Source organism: Miniopterus schreibersii, assembly GCF_964146895.1.
Source record: "Miniopterus schreibersii genome assembly, chromosome: 10".
Classification (NCBI taxonomy): Eukaryota; Metazoa; Chordata; class Mammalia; order Chiroptera; family Miniopteridae; genus Miniopterus; species Miniopterus schreibersii.
Window position 1 is genome coordinate 74,325,374 of NC_138110.1, and position 23,153 is coordinate 74,348,526.

A 23,153-nucleotide genomic window follows, 5' to 3' on the forward strand; every position below is an offset into this window, starting at 1 on the left:
TAAAAAGCAAAGGGCTTCTTTCTTTGTGTGTTACATGGATGCCAGGAACAATAGTTCCTGGAGAATGGAAACATCTCGAGGGGCAGTTTGCAACTTGAGAGGGGCCGTTGGGCCCAGTTGCAAATATGTTATTTTCTCCCAGGCGATGAATGTCCAGGGAGGAGACTGATGCAGTCAGGCGGATGGGCTGACATTGGAAGGTTTCCTGTCTTTAGTGGGGGCCCAGCTGGGTCTTCAGTGTGAGCTGTGGGTACAGCAATGACCTTGCCCCTGGCCAGGGGAACGGGACTCTGGAAGCTGACATCCCACAGCTTGGCCTGGTGTCCGGGCAAGGCTCTAGGTTTCCACAAGAGCAGTTCCCTTTTACACCTCATGCACCCCCAGGGCTGGTCTGGGAAACCCACCCAGACCCCAGGTTTTCTCTGAGCAGTGCCGTCATCTGCAGGTCAGAAGCTGCCAAGCCAAAGAGGAAACTCAGAGGAACAGCAGGAGAAAGGGAAAGAACGTAGCAGGAACAGCCTGGCTGCGTCGGGCAGCCTCCCTGTACTGCAGAGGGGCTCTCAGGGCTGTGTGCAGTGTCCACTGAGAGTGACCACGCCCCATGCTCCTCCATCAGCCACGTGGCTGCCCTGGGGCCTGGCAGATGCTCTCCTGGGAGGCCTTGCACATGCACCGGTGACAAACAGGAGGACTTTTCCCGACTGGCCCCTTCAGCTTGACTTTCCTTCCTGCGGACTTCTGGGAATGACACGAATCACTGACGCAGGGAGCATTTCTCTAAGAGCCTGTGGGACCAGCAGTGTCGCTCAGGGAGCAGGTGAGAAATGCACATGCCAGTGCCCCTCCCGGACCTACTGAATCAGGAATCCTGAGTTCCCGCAAGCCCTCCAGGCGAGTGCTAAGCAGCACTCCTAGGTGGAGATCACAGGCGGAGAGGACCCAAGAGAGCTCCAGCAGAAACTGGGTGGGGTGGGGATGTGTTGTGAAGCCTTATTTAGTTTCTTTCACCTTCTAGATTCTCGCCGTGGGCTTCAGTGGGGTTCCTACATGGAAGGGCCTGGAGGAAGATTTGGGGCAGCGATCTGCCTGGAACGTTTCTTTTGAAGCTGTTATACAGAAAAGCACAAAGCTACTACTTAAATGCTATGGTATAGGTCAATAAAATCAGTAACGCTTTTCTAAGGATGCTTCTGTTTACACTTTATAGAAGAGTGACAAGATAGCGATGGTTTATTTAAAGGCTAGTGTTAGTAACCCTTGTCTCGCGGTGGGGGGGGGGGGTTGTGCTGGAGTCCCTTCTCCCAGCCCCTCCTCCAGGCTCCCTAATGATACCGCCAGTAGCAAAGGTTGTCTGTTCCGTGCTTCAGGACACTGTCCGGTTGAAAATAAAGATCTTTTCTTTCTGACTTTTCCCTGACATGTGGGTCCAGGCATTATTTATTATCTGGTTTTGCTCCCTGCCTCTAGGCAAGCCCTATATTTAAGCCAATTCAAACTTTGCAAGTCTTAAAAATAACCCTCTCTTTGCTAACCCCTTCCATGGTTGGCAGGGGCTCCTTCAAACAGGAAATCCATCTCTTTCTACCTGCCCAACTCTCGTGATTAACTTGTCCCATGATCTGTTCTTACTTTCTCAAGCTACAAGTTGAAAAAGTCATTGTGTGGGGAGGAGGAGAGGTTGGGGGGGCATCCTGTTTCCCTTCCCATTGCCCATGGTTCTGGTTTTCAGTGTGGAAGGAGAACTTCTTTAACACAAATCAGCCATCATAGCCCCTTAGGAAGATTATGCGTCTTTATCTAAGTGTGTCTGAAAGTCATCCCAGCCTGCTGGAAGTGAACATCACTGTGACTGTTTTACAGAGCGATTTTTAAATACCTCATGCCCACGGCATACATTTAAGCTGATAATTATCTCAAAAGTGAATTACTTTTATATTGAAAGGAGACCTCTGGAGAGTTTTCTTTTCTTGTAGTTCCTTCATTTTATTGGGTATTTGAGTGTGATTGTGGGTTCCAGTCTCTCTCTCTCTACTGCATCCCCACTCATTCCTGATGAGCAGTTCCCTGAAGACCACTGCAGTTATCTAACTCTCCATCCCTGGAGGAGCCCCTGACACCATGCCTCTCTCTTCATAAGACTCTGAGCAAGAATGAATGGGAATCTTTGGTCATAGAGAGACCTTGGTATGAACAAATGGACTTTATTAAAAGTTATGGAAGACACAGGGACCAACAGTCAGGCTCCATATTGAGGGGGGTGTCTCCACTTGCTTAGAAATAAAGAGTGATAGGTATTTGGAAAGGAAGGTCAGTAAAAGAAAGATAAAGGTCCAATGTGTGTGTGCATAGGCACACATTTAGCTAACACATTGGTGGCTGTCAGTGGGACAAAAACTTGTTATTATAGGGAAGCTGGGTTCCTTTCAAACTGAGAATCATCTTGGTTGGTGTCTCTACTGGGAACAGCCTAGTAAGTGGCAACAGTGAATGCTGACGCTTTAAGAGAGTCAGGGTCCAACTAGAGAGAAAACGGGGCAGAGGGGTTAAAACAGTAAGCCATGGTCCAAAGACTGCCCTGGGAACCTGGCATCCACTTGCCTGTCCCTCCCCTTGATGTTGGCTCCTCACTCCGGTCCTTCTTGGCACATGCCTTTGGCTGGGTGTCTCCGTTAGCAGTACTCTCCAGCTTGGCTCTGGCTTCGGGGCTGATGTGTGCCCTCTGGCCCTACTCTCGACTGGCACCTCCAGCAGTGGGCCACTGCTTTCAACGGAGGTCTGGGCAGTGGCCCTCTTTCCTGGGTGCTCAGTGGGCACCACCCCATTCCCTCTGCAGTCCCAGGCCCATCTCTTTCACCCCTCTCCCCGGGGCTGGCAGCCATGACAACCGTTGGCCCCAGTACCCAGCAGTGTAGCCAAAGGATGCTTTGTTGAAATAAGAGCATTTAACAAAAGTTAAAACAAAAATGAGGCCAATGGTCTCTCAGCAGCCAGGAGAATTTCTCAGTCCTGACATGTCAAAAGGACACAGCAGCCAGCTTGAAGGAGCTCTCACTGGCCAAAGCTGGGACAGTTTGAACATTAAAATAAACAATGACAGTAACAGGTTATAGGATAAAATAAGACTCTGTGAGTCCACATTGGAATAAGTGGATGGTTGAATGAGATGGAAATAACTCTTCCTGTGAGTGGGAGAAATGATGGAATTAGAAAAGTCACCATATGGCAACCATCATCGTTGTTTCAGGCAAGAACCATAAATTAATACTAAAAGTAGTGGCTCAGTGCTTGATAAACAGGACATTTACATGGTTTCAAAGTATGTTGCTACAGGATACTTCTAATTACAAAGGGAAGAACAGCAAGTCTGCAGTGAGGAACCTGGCTGACTGTACCCTGCCGGCCAGGGTGCCTCCCGAGGTGGTGCCCTGGGAAGCACACATCCTCCTGGGGCAGTCCTGCCCAGACATATCACCAGGCACATTCCATCTGAGGGGTATTCTCCAAACTGGCATGCAAGGGCACCGAAGACAAAAGCAAGCGAGACTGGGGAGCTGTCCTAGTTCGGAGGAGACTAAGGAGATGGGACAGACAAGTGCAGTGCATGAGACCTGATTGAATCCTTTGCAGAAATGTTTTCCTTTCTTAAAAGACCTTTGTGAGATAACAAGCAACATGCATAAGGTCTGTGGATTAGATAATAGTGTTGTTGTTATTGTTAATTTCCACATTTGGCAATTTTGCGGTACTAACCTGGGTGGGTGTGTAGGGCATTGGGTGCACAGGGCACAAGGGGGCTGCCTGGCCGTGGCACTCTGTCTCTTGATTGAGTTGTGGGTTACAAGACTGCCTACATGTGTCGAAACATACTGAGCTGTACCCTGACATCTGTGCATTTGCCCACATGTAAGTTTTGCCTTGTTGAAAAACTAATCAGAAAAAAAAACACTTTAAAAAAAAGACAATCCACAATTGTTTAGTGTGTCAAGCCATTGAGGTGGGTGTAAATGTTGCCCAAATGGCTGTTCTGAAATTTCAGAGTGGTCTCTGATCTAAGCATGCTAATTATTTTTTCATAATTCACTATTTCATGGCTATATATTATTTCCCGTCATAGCATTTAGCTTTGTATTGCACAGAATACATATCAGCCAGTTGCTTGGTGATTGATGTCTTAGACTTTGTAACAAACACACTTCATCCTGTTGGAGACCTGGCAGACGGGAAAGACATTTGTGTTTCCGCGGAGGAGCAGAACGTCACCCCAGCTCCGAACTTTCCAGGCACTCACAATCTCCTGCCATCAAACAGGCCCGCTGCGGAGTGGTGAGCTTGTGGTTTGGAGTCTGACAGTTTGCTTATTGGAGTTTCCTTTTAAAGGACCCAGCCAGCTCCCCTGCGCTGTTCACAAAGGTTGGAGGATGTATTCATTGCTATTTTAATCCCCCTACTATGCCAGGAAGCTTTAGGATGTTGTAATCCTTCCACCTCCAAGTCAGATGGAGTAAAAAAATCTCATGCCAGCTTCGCCCAGGGAGAGGGTGAGGAACGCACACATGGAGTCAGGGCTCCGAACCAGGAGCAGATCTGCCAGGGAAGCAGGGTGGGGATCTCGCCTCGGCAGCAGCCCACTGCGTGGTGGCCCTGGCTGCTCAGAGGCAGAAACCAACTCTCAGCCTGCTGTTTCTCGGCCTTCAGGAGCCTGGATGGGCCCATCCTTTATCACACACTTGACTTCCCTGGGCAGCATTTTCACCCTTATTTCAGATGATGAAACTGAGGCTCAGACATAGTAAATCACTAGAACCTGGGCTTTCTTTCCTCTTTTCTGAGGTTCTTCCCAGGATATCACACAGCCTGTCTTAGTGTGGGTTTCCCTGGAAGCACACCCTGAACAAGCACTTGAATGGATGTAGGCCATCTATTTGGAGGTAAGCCAGTGAAGGCGGGAGCCCTGGTGGCACCTTGTCCTGCTGAGGACTCTGGAAAGCACTGTAAAACCTGAACCTCAGCACTTTCTCACCTGCAGGGGAAGGACCAGAGGTAGGCATATACCAAGCCTCAGTAGTAGGTGGTTGAGGGCTGCTGCGGTGGGGTGGGGGGAGGTGTTAATTCCCGAGACATCCCGCCCATCACACATTTGGGCAAAGAGATGCTGATGTTGGTAGGTGGAAGTTGAGGCAGCCAGGACTGAGATGGTAAAGACTGAGGACGTGTGGGGAGGGTGCCCACTGTGTCTTCCAGGCTGTCTTTCAAGTGCTAGACCACAGGGAGCAGACTGAAAGTTTGAACAGGAAAAGAGCATTTTGGGCTGGACTCTGATCTGGCCTTCGATAGGATCGCACTGCCCTGGGAACCAGTGGCCAGGCAGTGACCAAAAGAGGCAGTGCAAGTGGGAAAAGATTCTCCGGTTAGTTCCTTAGGAAGGACCCAGGCCTCCCGGGTGCCCATCATTAGTGATAACCCCTACTCCCCCCAAAATACAGGTCAGACACCCTGGCAACATTCCTCCACACCTCCACACATGTGAGAGCCTCAGGCTGCCCATGCTTTTTGGTGATATATTTTCCCAACCTTGTGGGGTGGGTCCCTAGACCTTAGCTATGTGACATTAACCAAAGTTCCTAACTTCCTGTGTCTAGAATTTCTTGTGTGCGTGGTTGTATTTCTTGGCATTTTCTACCTCAGTGGAAGAGGCAGAAGTTGAGGGCAGGCAGATGCTGAAAGGAAGCATTGCAAGAGGATGAAACTGCATGAGGCCCAGGAGGGGGCAGGGATAGTATGACCTACTGCTATTCTTACTCAGTGTCACAACTTACCCAGCCATGTCAGCCCTCTGAGGTTGAGGCATGCGAATTGAAAACAAGACAACAGACGACTTAATACAAACAACCCAATTAAAAAGTAGGCAGAAGACCTGAATAGACACTTCTCCAACCAGGATGTACTCATGGCCAATAGATGTATGAAAAGATGCTCAACATCAATAATCATCACAGACATAGAAATTAAAACTGCAATGAGATATCCCTCACACCTGCCAGAATGGCTCTCACCAGTAAGTCAATAAACAAGTGTTGACAAGGCTGTGGAGAAAAGGGAACCCTAGTGCGCTTGGTGGGAATGCAGACTGGTATAACCACTACAGAAAACAGTGTGGAGATTCCTCAAAAAATTAAAAATGGAATTGCCTTAATACCCAGCTATTCCACTTCTGGGAATATATCCAAAGAAACCAGAAATACTAATTCAAAAGAATATGTGAGCCCTGGCTCGTGTGACTCAGTTGGTTGGGCATTGTCCCGTGCACCAAAAGGTTGCAGGTTTGATTCCCGGTCAGGGCACACGCCCAGGTTGCAGGCTCTATCCCAGTAGGGGATGTGCAGGAAGCAGTCGATCAGTGTTTTGCTCTCATATTGATATTCCTCTCTCTCCCTCTCCCTTCCTCTCTCTCTCAAAACCAATCTAAAAATCTTTTAAAAACAATGTATGCATTCCTATGTTCGTTGCAGTGTTATTTACAATATCCAAGATATGGGAGCATGCCAAGTGCTCATCAATAGACGAGTGGATAAAAAAAGGTGTGGTACATTTACACAGTAGAATACTACTTTGCCATAAAAAAGAATGAAATCTTATCCTTTGCAACAGCATAGATAGACCTAGAGGGTATTATGCTAAGTGAAATAAGTCAAAGACAGATACCATATGATTTCACTTATACGTGGAATCTAAAGAACAAAAGAAACAAAATATAAACAGACTCATAGATAGAACAGACTGACAGTTGTCAGAGGGGGGTTGGGGAGCTGTATGGAAAAGGTGAAGGGACTAAGAAGTACAAATTGGTAGTTACAGAATAGTCACAGAGATGTCCATTACAGCATAGGAGATACAGTCAATAATACTGTAATAACTGTATGGAGTCAGGTAGGTACTTAAAACATCGGGGGGACCACTGATTTTCTTGTGCTGTGTATCTAAAGCTGATGCAGAATAGTGCTGACCGTAAACTGTAATTGAAAATAAAAATATTAAAAAATAAAGACAAATAAACAACAGTAAGAGCAACCAGAAGGCTCCAGGAATGAAGGCCATGACCTTGGCTTCATTAGTCCTATCTGGGAGCAGACGCAGTTGTCATTCGTATGTTTATTATGAAAATGGTGAAACAAAAACCAAGGAACAAACCAACAGAGGAAACCAACCTTGGAGAGGCTTCCTGTCTGTCTACTAGCAGTGGAATCCTCCTGGAGTAAGGAAATTAGGGTTCCTCTGTCTGAGCCCCACTGATCCCCTGTTATTGAGAGAGACTTAGTGTAGGAAGGGAGGGTCCCCAGAGGAAACAGGGAAACGTTAGTGAATGTAAGGCTCTCGCTCCACGTGCTTAACACCATCATGTGAAGGACATGGGGAGCAACCTGCACATTTCTCCCTTTCTCTGTGGTAGTCAGAGTTAGGTTTAATCAGGTGGCATCAGAAGGCAAATATTTGGACCTGCCTGTGGAAAGTTCTTCTGCTTCACCATTTCCTGTGGTGGCCTGGGGCTGGTTGGGACCACAAATGAAATGAGGGGACACATGCCCAACTTAGTTACCCAAAAGAGAAAAGAAAAGAAAGAAATCCTTTAGCTTTGTGGTTTTCTGCCCACTTTTCATTAAAAGGAGATCCTGACAATTAGTCCTGGATGGGGGACCACAGGTTGGCTCCCAGCCCTTGTCCCACTTTGTCTTTTCAAACAAATGCTTTTGGTCTGGTTTCTGTTTGCTGCTGGTATTTAGTTCCTGAGAGAGGATCTGACTGATAGAAGCTGATTTCTCCCTCAGCAGACCCCAAAGGGAATTAAGCCAGAAGCAGAGGCCTCTTTGTGGGCTCTGCTCTGTCCCAGGCAGCAGCAGCCCCACCATCACCTCCTTTGCAAAGCCAGGGCCCTGAGCTGGGCAGAGCTTTTCTTGAACTTGGCTGAGCCGTCGGATGGGGTTCTGGTAGTCTGGAAGGTGCCATGCACCATACTGGTTTATGGTATAAAAATTCAGAAAACCAGAGAGGAATGGAACTCGAGAGAAAAAAAGGACTTCCACTTTTCAGAGAAGAAGCGGGCAGGCACTGGTAGGAAAAGCCCTGGGAGGGACTCATGGTCATGATCCTCATTTCTGGATCACCACGTGACTTTGGAAAATAAGTCCAAGCTTCTGCACCTTGTGTCCTCTTTGGAAGAATACAGGCATGGGGCACCATAACCTCTAAACCCCAAAAGGAGAACCAGGGGGACTGGGGCCAAAGCCAAGGGCGCAGGCCCCTTTCCTCTGTCTTGGTGATCAGAAGAGCCCATGTACTTCCCGGTGATATCATCGCCAGCTCCGTGCATTTTCCAGACGTCACTTTTGTCTAGGATGGTGGTTCCTAACTCTTGAGGGACACTGTCCATGTGGAAGTTCTGATTATGACAGCATTAAATTCTGATTAAGATTTAGCACAGAATTTGAGGGCACCCAGGGATCCATTTCAGCCTACCCAGTAGGCACCTACCTAGTCCATGAATCCTAGGTTAGGAAGACTGTCCTGAGGGACATGGGTGAGGGGAGAAGTAAGTGGAGGAGAAGCTTTACCTGCAGCTGGGTATCATTTTTTGGCGTGTGGGCAGGAGGAGCTTCTGGATTTGGAAGCATCACTAAGGGTGTGACCTGTTTTTAGGCCAAGGCAGTATGAAACACTGAGAGGTGGTGTGTGTCTATGTGCATCTCCTACCTCCCTGTTGTGGTTAATCACAACTTCTTTCAGGTTCTTCTTGAATAGGCTGAATACTTGGATTCAGTTGTAAGGATTCTTCATCCATAGAGTTGTCACCTAGCTCCTGACATCAGCTTTCACACCATCATTCTGAAAGGTAGCATGGCTACTTCGATGCCAACATGTCTCTGCTTAAGAAGGGGTTTGAGATGGGGGAAGTGTGGAGTGATAGTTTATCTTGTGGCCAGAAGACAAAGCAGGGAACTCCAATAGTGCTTCAAAATTAGGAAAGTCTCCTGGTTTCTCTGCTTACCCAACCCCAAGATGTCCCTCAAATGTCACTGGGGGCAGGCTGAGAAAAATTGAGGTGGGCTGCTGCCCCTCTCGCCACTCCAGTCACCTTTTCTTTCTGGTCTTGTATGAGCAACCCTAACCTTGTCAAAATGCAGAGATGTTCCCCCTGAGCTGGGACACTGGGGAAACAGGCTGGATTCATTCCCTCGACAATTAGGCAGAGGGCCTGCCCACTACACCCCCGGACAAGCAGGATCCTGACTATGGAATGCGCCTCCCCCCAGAGCTCAGTGTTAGGCATGGAGAAACAAAGCCTGCCCTCCTCTCCTGTCTCTCCTGGAGCGTCAGGCGCATGGTGGGCTCCCAGCCATCTCTGTGGGGTTGGGAGAGCTAATGATTTTACAGGACTTTATGATTATAACTTGCACAGTTTTTTCAGAGGCATCATGAGTTCATTCTCACCACGAGCATGGTGAGGCAGGTACCATGGCACTGTTTCCCAGGTGGGGAGCTTAGAGGTAGGTCCAGGAAGCTAAGGGATATGGCTCGAGTGGAGCTCTGATTAGCAGCAGGACATAGGAGTCAGAGACTGTTGTGGCCCTGCTCCTGTCCTTCACCTGTACTGATGAGGGCACCTCTGTTGTTTTCCTGATGGCTTTTCCTGGCCACCTAAAGTGTGCTTTGCCTGCTTTTGTGGTCGACCAGAAGTCAGGAATGAAAGCTTTCTGGGGAAGCCTATAGTCTGATAGATGGGAGTTGGTGTGTAAATACCCCAGCTCCCTCACCCCTTGGGCGAGATAACACTGAAGTATGTGGTCTATGCATTTCCCCAGAGTTCCCCTGGGGCTGGGATTAAGCCCCAGTAACTTACAGTGACAACTGGTTTGTGGACACATGCGTTACTAGCCCCCTTTCCTTTCCAGTATCACTCCCCCCACTCTCCTGCTGTCATCCCCTCCGCTTCACAGATTAGTCACTTGCACCGGATCCTTGCCTCAGAGTCTGCTTCTGGGAGAAGATGAACAAAGACCCAGATCCCTGGGCACCAAATCCTGGCTCTTCCCGTCTGGGCCGCAATGCTTCCCCCATTTCCTCCCACCCCCCAGCTCCCTCCCACCCCCCAGCTCCCTCCCTCCCTCCCTCCCTCCCTCCCTCCCTCCCTCCCTCCCTCCCTCCCTCCCTCCCTCTCTCCCTCTCTCCCTCTCTCCCTCCCTTTTATTCTGAGGAGAGAGAAAGCCGAGGAGCATGCCCTGGTACATGCCCCGGTACATGGCCCTGTCCATCTCCCAGATCAGCACTTTTTGTTATTAATAAGAAGTTGCCCGAAATGGAAACAGGGAGGCAGGACCCAGGAGAAAGCCTCTTTCGGGGCCTCTAGCCCAGGAAGACAGGTGGGGTGCAGCGGGGTGCAGAGGTCTCCAAGTTCCTGCCTTAGGCCATGTGAGGGGAGGGTGAACCACATCAGGCAGCCCCCGTAAATCGGAGGTGTGCTGTGGCCACCTTGACACTGCGGCTTGGCAATGAAGCCACCTGCCAGCCTCCCCCTCTGGGCTGCACCTTGGTGAAGAGAAGGGGAGCTACCGAGGTGCCCGTGGGGGTGGGCCCTGCACCTCCCCGAGTCGCCTTGAGCAGCAGAGAAGCCGAGAAAAGTGCGTCGGAATTTCCTGAGAAGCTTTTTCTGCATTTAGCTAAGGTGAGCCTAGAATTTGCCATGTGAGTGAGGAGGAACTTTTTAAATAAAGCAAGGTCTCAAAAATTCTTATACCTGTCTAGAAGCTTCTCTTGTGTGTCTTGTAAGAGACTGAAATAAAGTGATGTTGCAGACAACTGGCTTTCTTATTTAAAGTTGAGTATCAGAATTCGATCATTCTAACCCAATACTAGATGTGTGTGCGCGCGCGTGTGTGTGCGCACAGGCACACCTTAGATAAAAATATATATGGGTGAGGGAGAGAGGGTGTATAAGGATGCCTCATGGAATCCATTCTGTACCCCAATTTCTATTTTCTATAATACTGTCATTTATTATTGAAACTGCCAGTGTGGGGACAGTGTTTTAGGTGCTAGGTGCCACTTCCAATCAGAAACCAACAAGTGAAAGGACAGATGTGGGGCTAGCTCAGGCTTGCTACCTGCTGGCCCTGCTAGTGAGTGATAGTAACATACGCATTAGGTTGAAGAACCAATTGAAACAAGCAGATGGAATGAGGAACCCGATCGTCCCTGGGTGGCTGGTCACCCACTTCTGTCTGTGTGTCCTTAGCAGGGACAACTGTGGGCAGGCTGGACAACTAGCCTTGCTGGAGGCTAGTTCCAATTCATATTTCACTCTCTGCCATGAGCCAGCCCAGGGAGAAGATTATTCCCACAACCAGAGTGTTCCAGGTTTCCTGCAAGGTCATTGCCACCTTTTTTGGTAGCACCCACCATGGCACACATGCTTGGAAGTCAACCCTGTCCCTTTAACCACTGCTGCAAGCTGATGGCTGCGTTTATTTGAGAGAAAGCTTTCCTCCTGGCCCAGTAGCATTCACGGCTGGGTTGGCCACGAGACAGAGGACCCTGTGTTCCTAATTATTTCTGGATGAAAAGTACTGCAGGCGAGTGGAGATTCAGGGCAGGGTGGCCAGGTGGAGCCGTCACCAGCGTGCAGTGGATTGTGGAGATGGCGAGATAATTAAATTAAGAGTGCCAGGTGCAGGCATTGAAAGATAACCATGGTGTTAATTATGCAGTCCGGCTCTGCAGTCCAGTGTGAGCAGAGGAAATGCCACGGGCCTGTCCATCACGTGGCAGCTTGAAAGGCTTGGGAGGGACACATTCATGGTGGCTCCAGAGTGTGCCAGGGCTGCCTACTTGGGATTCGGGGAAGCAGGGATTATTTATTAGTTGGAGTGTGTATATTATTTCTATTTTACACTGAGCCCGGGTGGACATTTTGGGGGTGGGAGCGTGGGGCGGGGGTTTAACCTTGATTCCCATGGAAATTTGGTGTAGTGGGGATCATAGTTGATATTGTTTCCAGTTGAGGCACTTCTGGAAGTATTTATTCTCTTTCTGATTTGGAATGAATTTGATTATAGAGGTTTGGGACAGTATGTCCCTGTCATGAAGACGAAGGGATAAACTGTGGCATATCCTTACAGTGGATACAGCACAGCCGTCAAGAGGAGTGGCCACTGCTGGCTGCAACCCTGGCATAGCTGGACCTCAGATGCAGTGGACCGAGTGAAAGAGGCCAGACCTCAGTCCATTCTGCCTGACCCCATGCTGGGAAAGTTCTAGGTCAGGTTAAATTGAGCTATGGTGATGGACGTCAGGTCTGTGGCTGCACAAGGGAACTTTATAGGGCAATGGGATTGTTCTAGTTCTTTCTTGGGCTGAGGGTTACATAGAAACAAACATTTTTCAAAATGCATTGGGTGTACACTGAAAAATCTGTGCATTTCATTGCACATAAATCATGACACTATGAAAATTAAATAAACTGGAAAAGACCTTATGCTTTGCCCTTATGTGGATTTTGAACCCTGATCAGTCCACCTCAGATTTCATGTTGGTGATTCATTCTGCACCCAGAGCTGTTCAGAAAAGCCTTTTATTAGGAAGCCAAGTCTGTTGCAGGAATGGCAGACTGCAGCCTCGGGCCAGATCTGCACCCTACTTTTCACAAAGTATTTATTTTGTAATTCTTACAGAATTACTAACAGTGACCCTGTGATACAGACACTGCTGGGCACTATTGAATATGCAGTCGTTCATCCATCCATTCATAACTCATCTTTATAGAGCATGCTACCTGTGCCAGGTGCCATACTTGGCTCTAAGGAGGAAATTGAGGAAAAACAAACCAGTCCTTGCCCATAGGGAACTCACAGCTTCATAGGGGAGACAGGGCATAGTCAAATAATATTCAGATGTATGCTTGCCAGTTTAGTGAAGTAGTGTACATGACACAGTACCATGAGATCACACAACCCTCTAGGGGTCAGGGGAGACTTCAGAGAGAAGAAAGTGACACTGAGGCTGGAATCTTCAGGAAGAATATTGAATAGATGAAGGTTGGGGAAGATGTGCAAAGGCCCTGTGGTGCAAAAGAACAGGGCATGTAAGAGAAATTGAAAGAAGGCTACAGAGCGGGAGAAACAGTGTGGTAAGATGGCTGGAGTCATTGGCAGTGACCTTGCAATGCAGGTCCTTGTTGGAACTTGATTTCCAAAACAGTGGGGAGCTGCTGCAGTGTTTTAATCAGGGTGGATTTACATTTGGAAAAATGCACATTTGGATTTAGGTTTTGGAAAGGTCCCTCTGGTTGCAGTGCTGGTGTGGACCAGAAGGGAAGGCTCAGCTTAGAGTGATGACTTTCTGTGGGTTTGTTTTTCTTCTTTCACTTTTCCTCTGGATTGTGGGCTCTGGGCTCATTTAGCCTCTGATTGTTTCTGAGCAGAAAGACTGGTCGTGGGGTGTTTACTACTGGAAGGGTGGGGTGGAATATTGGAATATTCCAGAAGAGTATTGCTTGGGATCTGGAGTGAGTAGGAATACCGTATACCAGCAGCAATGGGCTAAATGGGAATTATGGTGCGAACAGCTGAACTGATGTCTGAAATGGCCACCTGACCTTGGCCATGAAGGTTAAGTTCCTATTTTAAACTGGTTTTTGTGTAACATCCAGAATAAAGTGTAAGAGGTTTCCCTTGGCAGCAAGCTGTAAATGACGGAGCACTGGGGAGTGATTTCTGACTGTAATACTCAGCCAGGCTAACATCACATAGGTAAGACACCTGGTGACCAAGAAGCTACGTGGGTGTGTGTGGGGTGGTGGTGGGAATAAGTGTGAAAGTGTTTAACTTGTGTTCTGCATAGACGTTAGTTATTATTATAATGGCTGTTAGTGATATCAATACCACTGTTACCACCAGGAATGACCCTCATTGCGCTCCTGCCATTTTATATTCATTCATTTATTCTTTTAATTCAGCCTTTCAATATGTTTATTGAGCAACCACTTTACCAGGTATTATTACAGGCGATGGGGATATAAGAATGAGCAAAACTACATCCCGGTCCCCATGATGTTTACCTTCTGAGGTGGGTGGTGAGTAAATAAATACATGAATAAAAAAAGTAAATGTGTTACTTGGCCAATGGGAATCAGCGCTAAGAAGAAAAATGAAGCAGGACAAGGGGATGGAGAGCGATGGATAAAATGGTCTTGGAAGTTCTCTCTGAGGAGATGCTGTTGAGCCAACATCAGAGGGGAGGGTGTGGACTGTGCAGATGCCTGGGAAGGTGGAACAGCAGGTGCAAAGGCCCGGGGGCAGAAGGTGCTCTTGGGATTTGAGAAGGGGAAAGGAGGCGAGCATGGTTTGGGGAGCGCTCTCCGTTGTGTGCTCCAAGTTCTGTTGCTATGGAACCACGAATAACAGGAGCGGGCTCCTCTTCCAAGGGGCTCTGATGGAAGTGACCGCGTCCGCTTTCAGCTTTCTGCCTTTGTTCCAAGTTCCCCTCCTTCCTACTTCTGCACAGGCTCGGTGAGCAGCCAGTCACGTTCTAGGCAAACATTCCCAGAAGAAATGTCTGGAGAGTTTTAGCAAGTCAAAGTATTATTATATCTCCTTTCTGACAATTTTCAAGATTGACAAAAATCCCCACTTGTTTAGTGACATGGTGACTGGAGGGGCAGGCATCCTGTTAAATAAGCAATGGGAGTTGACATGCTGAAGTAGAAATTGAAGGAAATATATCTTTGGATGAAATGGAACCACCCAAGTGACATTTTAAATGCCTGCTCTGCATTTGATAGACGAGTGTCCCTTCCAACGTTTATGCGACGCCTGCCACGGACTGGCTCTCTACTGGGGACAGGGGAGTGTTCTTCAGCGTGTCAGCATCTTGGTAAACATGTCAACAGTGTGCGTGACTCACTCCACGTGAATCAATGCTATGGATTCGGCGGGCTGATTGGAATGCCAGGGCCTGCTAGTGTGGGAGAGAGCCTCACTTCTCACCTGTGGGCGGAAATGCAAAAAGCACAAGTCCCCCCAGAACGGTGATTTCACACTGAACGATCTAAGTCTGCGGAAAGTTCCAGTCACTTGGTTACTGTTGAGGATGGGAGTATGATTAATTAGAGCCACATAGGAATTAGTCTAATTTACTGCAGCGGAAGGAAGAAGAAAGGGCTTAAAAGGGAAATAAAGTGGGTTTTATTATTTTACACCTTACAGTTAGAGTGATTAAAATGAAACAGTTTCCTCTTCTTTTTCGAAGAGAACCCAGAGAGGCTGTTGACTGCTCTGGGCGCCTGGCAGCTGCCAGACTTGTGCTGTGAAGTCACAGGTCCTTCCTGACCCAGGAGCTGCCCAAGGCCTAGGTGGGACCTGAGTGCCAGGGTGGTGCCCCTCCGCAGGGCGCTGAGATGGGATAACCAAGCTGCAGGAACCCGAGGGAAAGGCGAGGGTTCGATTCCCGCTCCCTCCTTGGCCCGCCCAGAAGGGAACGGCGTGTGGCCAGACGCAGCCCAGCCCAGCGGGCCCAGGAGGCCCGGGCGGGAGGCTGGGGCCGCAGCCGGGCCAGCAGCGGGGCTACGGTGCGCCCGGAGGCCCCGCGTCTCTGCGGCGCAGCCTGCAAATTGCGAGCGTTCACCTCTCACAATTACCGCCGACTCGGCTGCCAAAACGTATTTTCCGTCCATTTCTGACAGAGGCTTCTGTTTAAATGGAGAGGAGAAGAGAGACGGTCTCTTTTCAGAGCGATTCCAGCCTGATTCTCCGAGTGCAAGTAAGTGGCGGAGTCACCGAGAGCAACCGGAGTGAATTGGTTTTTCTTCTTTGGCAGCTCTGATCAGCACCCTCCCAGGAGGCCGGGCTATAAATGGGAGGCAATCATGATGATATACATATTTCTCTGGCTGCTGCTTGGCTAATCCAGCCCATTTTCCATAGATATTATCACTCCAGACAGCTGCTGTCGCATCGCTAGTCTTGAATTTTTTGTTTAACCCTGTATTCAAGATGAGAAATCTGGTGGGGTGTTTTTCTGTGTTTTTTTTTAAGGCAGTCAGATTGCCAGAAAAGATAGAGGAGGCGCTCTCTCTTCTTAATGTGTTTGTATAGAAGTTGTTTTCTTTCACCCAGACAGAAATGAATGATCATTGGCCCTGTGAAATGACATAACATGTGCACAACATGCACATAATGACCGATTCCCACGCACGTCCCCAGCCTGTGTCCATACGTCAGATCTGTGGAACCTCAGGTGGTTGTTCGTGTTTTGCTTGACGCGCTGGGTCAGGATCATTAGGGGGAAACTTGGTGCACTTTCTTAATGCCCTCATTACCCCTGCTGACTCCTGCTTAGAAACCTTGGGAACTCTCTGCATTTTGACCTGTTTTACCCCCACCGGCCTCCACCCTGAGGCTGAAGGCTTGCTCCAGGCACTGCTTATTAATTTCTTATGACCTCGGCCCTCTGAACTCTTCAGCGCTCTGTCCTCACTTTCCTTCTCTGTCAGCCAGACCCAGATGCTCCACAGAGCTCGGGGTGGTGTCCTGGTCTGTCTCTGCCCTTCGCCCATTCCTGATGGCACGCTTAATACAAAGTCAAGAAAACAAACCTTTGTCCTTCCCTGAGATGGCCAGTGGCTCAGGTCACCTCCCAGAGGGGCTTTCTGGACCGCCCTGTCCAAGACGGCAGCCCCGACCATCACACACGTCTAGTTCTGCTTCATGTTGCCTCGTGGGCTATCCCGCCACCTCCTGTATCACATATTTATTTGTCCATTTTTCTCCCTCCCCTACTACAAGCTCTATGATGGTAGGGATTTGTTTTATTTAAAGCTGAATTTCCAGCTTAGGATGGTGCCTGAAACATTAGCAGATACTCAATACATTTCTATTCAGTGGAAAAAAATAGTAGTTAATTAATAGAAAAGAAAACATAAAAATCACCCATAGCCACCACTAGCACCATATTCTATAGTGAAAAATTGAAAGCTTTTCCTCTGAAAGTTCAGGAACAAGACAAAGATGCCTTCTTCCACCACTTCTATTCAGCAGAGCACTGGAAATCCTAGCCAGAGCAGTAAGGCAAGAAAGGGAAGGAAAAATCTTCTGTTTGCAGATAATATGATCTTTATGTAGAAAATCCTAGATTTCTTCCTCTCCCTTTCTTGCTCTCTTCCCACCCCCCCCCGAAACACACACACACACACACACACACACGAATTGTAACTAATAAATTTGGCAAAGTTGTAGGATATAAAGTCAACACATACAAATTAGTCATGTTTCTATACATTAACCATGAACAATCTAAAAAGGAAATGAAGAAAGCAGTTCTATTTACAATAGCATCAAAGATAATGAAATACTTAGGAATAAACTTAACTGAGAGGAGAGAGATTAGTACACTGAAAACTACTAACATTGCTGAAAGAAATTTTAAAAGACATAAATAAATGAAAAGACATCCCATATTCATTAATTAGAAGACTTAATATTATTAAGATGTCAATACTACCCAAAGTAATCTACAGATTTAATGCAATTTCTATTAAAATCCTAACAGTGTTTTTTGCAGATAGTAAAATTCATATGGATTCTCAAGGGTCTGTGAAGAGCCAAACCATCTTTTAAAAGGGGAACAAAATTGGACGTACTTTCTGATATCAAACTGCAGTAATCAAAAGAGTGTGGTATTGGCACTTTGACAGACATACAGACCACCGGAATAGAATAAAGAGCCTGGAAATCAATCCTTGCGTATGGGCAAATGATTTTAAAAAGGGTACTAAGGTCATGCAATGGGGAAAGGCCAATCTTTTTAACGAACGGTGTGGGAAAACTGGGTATCCACATGTAAAAGAATAAAGTTGGACTTGTGCCTTACTTACACCATGTACAAAAAATTAACTCAAAATTCATCAAAGACCTAAGCATAAGACCTAAAACTATAACAGTCTCAGAAGAAAACCTAGGGCAAAAGCTTCGCAGCATTGGATTTGGCGGTGATGCCTTGGATGTGACACCAAAAGCACAAGCAACGGGAAAATGTGCGCCCACCCCCCCCAGCGCGCCGTCTGTGGTGTTGGCCTGGCGGTGCTGTGGGCGCGTGGAGCCCATACAGATGTGACGGCAGACTGTCGGGGGATCCAGGGAGTCGTGCAGCCGAGTTGTCCTGAGGATGTCAGAGCACTGCGGGAGCAGAAGAGCATGATTTTGCAGAGGATCCATTTGTCAGCGTCATGTGGTGTCGAGAAGGAGACGCGGTCATGTCGAGTGAGTTGGGGTTTAAGGTATGAGTGGGAACTGCAAGGCAGAAAGAAGATTGGAGCATCCCGGCGAGAAGGGGTAACGCGTGGGAAGGAGCGGGGTCGTGAACTGTGTCCCTTTGGGGACGGTAAAGAGGCCTGCGTCCCTGGTGAGAGCACCGGGGCGGGGCAGGCCGTGGTGGGGTGTCTGCTCCCCGAGAAGTTGCTTTGGGGCTTCAGTCTCTAGCTGTCAGACAACAGAGGTATTCCCCTTCCTGCCTGAGGGGTGGGTGTTTGTTTTTTACTAATGAGAATGACATTTTGGCTGCAACATAACATTAAAATGGTCACCAGGAGCCCGTTGTCACTGCAAAAGTTGTATAGCCCTGGAAGATGACCATTTAATGCTCTGAGTAAATGATGCATATCCTGGTGCTCCCAGAGGATGCAACTCAATGTGTGTGGGGATTGTCTCAAAGGGTGGTCTTTTTCTGTTGCTTTTCAAATCTGTGTACTTTAAAATAGACCAAGCAGTGAGTCCAGAGCATTCAGTCACCTTTACAGTCTAGAATAGTACTCTCTGATAGCGACATAATGCAAGAGACATGTGTACTTTTACATTTTCTAATAGTTACATTAAATAAAGTAAAAAGAAACAGGTGAAATTAACTTTTATATTTAACCCATTTCGTTGCTTGTTGAAATACTATTTTAACATGTAATCAATATAAAATTATTAACGAGGATGTTTACATTCTCTTTTTATATGAAGTCTTAGAAATTCAGTGTGTATCCAGTTTATATCAGACGAGCCCCATTGGGAGTGGTCAGTAGCCACATGTCATTGATGCTACCTTATTGGACAGAGCAGGTGTAGAACATGCAACAGTTTAAAAGAAATAAATAATAGCCATGTACTCTCTAACCCTTTGGTTGGAATAAATCAGGATCAGGACCCTTTTTATAGGCTTTACTCACAGCGCAGATCAAATGACTTCTTTGACATTTAGGAAGGTTTAAGCTGATGGAGTATAATTTGCACTGACACTTCCATTTGCCAGGATCATATGGTGTCTAAAAAATATGCAGGCATGTCAAATCATGCTAATTAGTCCCAGAAAACAATCTCATCAGGAATATGTACGCAGACTGTAGGGATATGTATGCAGACTACCTCACCTCCACCTGCCAGCCTTGCACTCATATGTTCTGCATTTTCATCCCTGTCAACAGAAACAAAATCGGCCTCAGGACACATGCACATGGCCTGCGCTAGCATGGGCAGATGGTATTTAGAAGAGACCTTTGCCTGAAGGGTAAATGAGAAAGTGATCATTAACATCACTAAGTATTTGAGGCAGCAAACAACAAGCATGTATTAGGCACTTTGATACATGTCTGTATACATGACGTGTGCATTTCAACCCAACTCAATAGAATCCATGCTTGCAGTTTGAATATAAGCACACTTTTCAAGTTTCCCTTCAGTCCACATCTTGCAGGTTTTTAAAATACAGATTGGGAATTCTCAGTTCTCACCTTATCTTTTTTCATTAACAAAATTTCTTCCATAATCCATATATTTCCCTTCCTTCAAAATACACATGATTTGGTTTTTCATTATAACCAGTTAGGTGCTTGCCAAAGGCATAAAATAATCATTTGAGATGCATATCTTGAAGCCCAGCCCTCCAGTCAAGATAACAATATAGTCGGAAACCAGAGCAGTGGGAAAGACAGTAAGACCTGAACCCAGGAGTTCAGCAGTTTTCAAAATTTGAACAAAAGCAAAATCTTAAAAACAACTTGTTAGACAAAAGACATTTGTTGTTTTCAAAAAAGGGCTTTTTTTCTTAGCTCTTATTTCATTTTATCTTGAGAACATTAACCTTTTTTCAAATGTAAGTGGTTATAAAGGGAAAGATTGTGCTTTAAAAAGGTGGTAATTAAACAGTTAAGGGGGAACAAGGTGAAGACTAACGTTTGAGGCTGTAAAAAACTAGTGAAGACCTTTGTATCTATTATATAAAGTTGGAAGCTTTCGAGAAAGAATATAATTTGGAACTATCTTGTGATGCTGAAAGGGCTATGAGTTCTCGATGCAGTCTTGTGAGAGTCTGGAGGAGGGGATTATATCACAAGCTTTGCTCTCTGAGGACCTCCAGCAACAGGAGGTAAGATTCCAATAGGAAGTGACATGCTAATAGGAAGTGCCTTTGAAAAATTTCCACGTATATATGTTATTATTTTAACATGTAATGAGGTTATTTTTGTTACTTTTCAGTGAATTAATAAATCAGTATTTTGAAAACTCAAAAATAAAAACATAGACAACCCAGAAAACCTCCAAAAAATAAGTATTGGCAAGGAAGTCAAGAAGAGGGAATCCTTGTGCACTATTGAGAATGTAAAATGGTGCCACCACTATGGAAACCAGTGTGGAAGTTGTTCTTTTTTTAATTTCTAAAAGTGGAAGCTAAAGTCATCAGTTTGAGATGTTTCTTCGTTTTCAACATAGGTCTGTAGCATTATATAAGTATGTCTCCTTACTTGGTGTCATCCGTCTAATTCAATATGGTGTTTTTACTTTAATTCTGTTTAAACTGCTTTATAATTCCTCTTTGTGTTCTTTTTTGACATGTGGATTATTTAGAAATGTAATAAACAACCAAATATTTTGTTTCCAAATATTTGGGAGATTTTTTTTTTTCAGGTGTCTGTGTATGATTGATTTCTAATTTAATTCCATTGTGGATTACAGTAAAGTCAAACTTTGCATGACTTCATTTGTTTTTCAGTGAATGGGGACCAGTTTTATTACCCAGAATATGGTTTACTCTGAGGCATATTTCAAGTGCACTTGCAAAGAACATTCGTCCTGCTGGTGTTGGGTGGGGTGTTCCACAGATGTCTGTTAGGTCAAGTTGTTTGACAGGATTATTTAAGTTTTTTCACTTCCTTCCTGTTTGTGATGTTAATTATTGAAAGAAAGGTGTTGAAATACATTTTTCCTCTGTTTTCTTTTGGAGAGTTTCCATTACTATATGTTTAAGGCCACTAATCCTTTCTTCTGAAATATTCAGTCTTCCATTAATCCTGTCCAGTATATTTTCATCGCACACACTATAGTTGTCACTTAGAGAAGCTCAGTTTGAATCTTGCTACTATCTTCCATGTCTCTGCATAACTTTTTGAACTATAGAATACAGTTACGACAACCGCTTAATGTCCTTGTCTGCCACTTCTAACATCTGTGTCATTGGGCTTGGTCTTGACTGATTGATGCATCTTTTCATTATGGGTCCTGTTTTCCTGCTCTTTTCCTAACTGATAATCTTTCACTGGCTGTCCAGACATTGTGAATCTTACCTGCTAGGTGCTGGACACGTTTGTATTCCTGTAAATACTCTTTGAGTTTCGTTCTGGGGTTCATTTAGGTTACTTGGAATTGTGAGTCTTTGTTTCGTTGGCTTCTGTAGGAGCCCAGATCAAGCCTGGCAGCCGCAGGGGATGGTTGACAAGCATCTGGAGGGGCCGAATCAATGAAGGCAGAAATCCCTCCTTAACATAATGTTATGAGAGAGGAAAGAAAGAATTACTGCTCTAAAGCTCTAATCTAAAGATTAGATGGAGGCCTCAGAGGAGAAGATCACAAAATAATTAAACCCGTGATGATCTCAGTAAGAATAAGCCAGAAAATGAAGAGTCTGATTCAGGAAAGCAGATCTGCTTAGGTTTCCTCTCCAGCTATTTTTTCTCAACCATTAGATGAAAAGCAGCAGATGAGTGCAGATATTGGAACTATTCTTCAACAGCCGAAAGTTTTCCTCAGAAACAAATGAACCAGGGTCTTAGAAGGACAGATATGATGAGAAATGAACCAAGGACTTAGCCCAGGCTTCGCCAGTGGGCCACGTCGGAATGAGGCCAGCTCCTCAAAGAGACGGGCAGTGAGACAGCCGGTGGCGTGGGTGGTGGCTAGATGGCCAACTTTGAAAGGAGATTGTTGCCAGCAAAGGGAGTGAAAATAATAAAAAACAAACAATATTTTAAATCTAATGGACAGATGGAAAGGATCAGAGAAGTAACTTTTTTTGACAGATGAAAGCTTTTGAAATCTCACTTCTGTCCTTTCAGGAAAGATCAGCAGTGGACATTCAGCCACAGCTGGCTCTGGTTATTGATGTTGGGAAGGAAGGCAAAACCCAGGTAGGGACCGTTGTGGTCTGGGCTGATGCCGAAAACGGTGTGTGTTGAGCTAAGCAGGGGCTACCACAGGGCTGTCCAGTAGAACTTCCTACAGTGGTGGCAATGGCCTGTGTCTGTACTGCCCAGGACCATAGTCACTGGCCACACGTGGCTCTTGAGCACTTGAAAGGTGACTAGTGTAACTGAGGGAACTGAATTTTTAATTTTATTTAATTTTAGTCACTATAAATTTAAATAAATATGTGCCCAGTAGCTTCCACATTAGACAGCCCAGGTCTGGAATATGCACCCGTAAGGAATTTGAGCTGTTACGGAGGGTCCGCTGGCCTGCCACTTCAAGACATCGCATAGGACAGGAAAGGAGCCAGAGGCCTGGGAAGGGCCAGTATGGTTTCTCCACTTTTCTATGAGAAGGGTGACCCTGGCTCTGGCTTGTTCAGTGTCTTACGGTCTATGGGGGATGGTAACTATACCATAATTAACTGTTATGCAGCGTCTTATGTAGCTCTTAGGTAACATCTGAATGCCTGTAAAATTTGTCATTGATTCATTTATCCATTCATTCAAGAAGTTATTGAGTAAAACATATGAGTCCAGCTCTCAGGACAAGGTGGTGAACAAAACAGACCCAGTGCCTGTCCTCATCTTCATGGAAATGACAGTCATCTAG

General features: G+C 46.3%; 1 protein-coding gene across 1 annotated transcript in view; it reads left to right on the forward strand.

Moving 5' to 3' along the window:
• The window catches only part of SLC24A3 (solute carrier family 24 member 3), a gene marked incomplete at its 5' end in the record, with an annotated part of 322,397 nt that overhangs the window by 112,869 nt on the left and 186,375 nt on the right, over positions 1-23,153 (forward strand). The gene's annotated exons all lie outside the window — the stretch shown is intronic.